This window comes from Ovis aries, chromosome 1 (assembly GCF_016772045.2).
Source record: "Ovis aries strain OAR_USU_Benz2616 breed Rambouillet chromosome 1, ARS-UI_Ramb_v3.0, whole genome shotgun sequence".
Taxonomy (NCBI): Eukaryota; Metazoa; Chordata; class Mammalia; order Artiodactyla; family Bovidae; genus Ovis; species Ovis aries.
This window is the reverse complement of record NC_056054.1, coordinates 155,706,363-155,707,958: the sequence shown is the minus strand read 5'-3', so window position 1 is coordinate 155,707,958 and position 1,596 is coordinate 155,706,363. Positions and strand designations below refer to the sequence as shown.

Below are 1,596 nucleotides of genomic sequence, written 5' to 3'. Positions count from 1 at the left end.
AGTTTATCCAAAAAATTGCTATCTGCAATGTAAAATAGACTGATTGCTTTGTGGACCAACTGAGGAATAGAAATATATATAAAACAAATTCTCACTCTTAATTTCATTTTGAAACTTATCTTATCACATGAATCCTGTGTCTTCATGTGTTTTGCTATGCCTCTCTATTTGATTTTTTTTTATTTTTTATTTTTTATTTTTTTAGTTTTTATTTTTAAAATTTTAAAATCTTTAATTCTTACATGCATTCCCAAACATGAACCCCCCTCCCACCTCCTAATGAAAATAAGAAGATAATTATCCACTTCCATTTCACTGAATAATGAAATATTTGCAAAATTATTGTTGAACCTGGTTGACATGAGGAAAATAATTTTTCCTAAATATAAGTAAATGTCCCTGGTGGCTTCTTTGGCTTCCCTGGTGGCTCAGACGGTAAAGCATTTGCCTACAATGCAGGAGACCCAGGTTCAATTCCTGGGTTGGGAAGATCTCCTGGAGAAGGAAATGGCAACCCACTCCAGTATTCTTGCATGAAAGTCCCATGGACGGAGGAAGCTGGTAGACTACAGTCCATGGAGTCACAAGGCATTGGATATGACTGAGCAACTACACTTCCTTTTTTTTTTAATAAGTAAACTTTAAGTTACCAACGTAGATAGTAGGTTTAAATCTGAGCAGCCCAAACACAGAGTCCATGATTCTAACCATTACTTGTTACAGCCTCATAGTTTTGTGTTTTCATTTCAGTTCAGTTGCTCAGTCACGTCCAACTCTTTGCGACCCCATGAATTGCAGCACGCCAGGCCTCCCTGTCCATTACCAACCCCCAGAGAACCTATGTCCATTGAGTCAGTGATAACATCCAGCCATCTCATCCTCTGTCATCCCCTTCTCCTCCTGCCCTCAATCTTCCCCAGCATCAAAGTCTTTTCAAATGAGTCAGCTCTTCACATCAGGTGGCCAAAATATTGGAATTTCGCTTCAAAATCAGTCCTTCCAATGAACACCCAGGACTGATCTCCCTTAGGATGAACTGGTTGGATCTACCTGCAGTACAATGGACTTCTAAGAGTCTTCTCAACACCATAGTTCAAAAGCATCAATTCTTCAGTGCTCAGCTTTCTTTATAGTCCAACTCTCACATCCATACATGACTACTGGAGAAACCATAGCCTTGACTAGATGGACCTTTGTTGGCAAAGTAACGTCTCTGCTTTTTAATATGCTATCTAGGTTGGTCATAACTTTCCTTCCAAGGAGTAAGCGTCTTTTAATTTTATGGCTGCAATCACCATCTGCAGTCATTTTGAAACCCCCCAAATAAAGTCTGACACTGTTTCCACTGGTTCCCCATCTATTTCCCTTGAAGTGATGGAGCCAGATGCCATGATCTTCACTTTCTGAATGTTGAGCTTTAAGCCAACTTTTTCACTGTCCTCTTTCATTTTCATCAAGAGGCTTTTTAGTTATTCTTCACATTCTTCCATAAGGGTGGTGTCATCTGAATATCTGAGGTTATTGATATTTCTCCCAGCAATCTTGATTCCATCCTGTGCTTCTTCCAGCCCAGCATTTCTCATGATGTACTCTGCA

General features: G+C 39.3%; 1 non-coding gene across 1 annotated transcript; it reads left to right on the top strand.

Annotated features, from left to right (window-relative positions):
- The first annotated feature begins 417 nt into the window (after positions 1-417).
- TRNAC-ACA (transfer RNA cysteine (anticodon ACA)) lies at positions 418-489 on the top strand. The gene has a single exon. It is a non-coding gene; the product is annotated as a tRNA-Cys (tRNA).
- Positions 490-1,596: the final 1,107 nt, after the last annotated feature.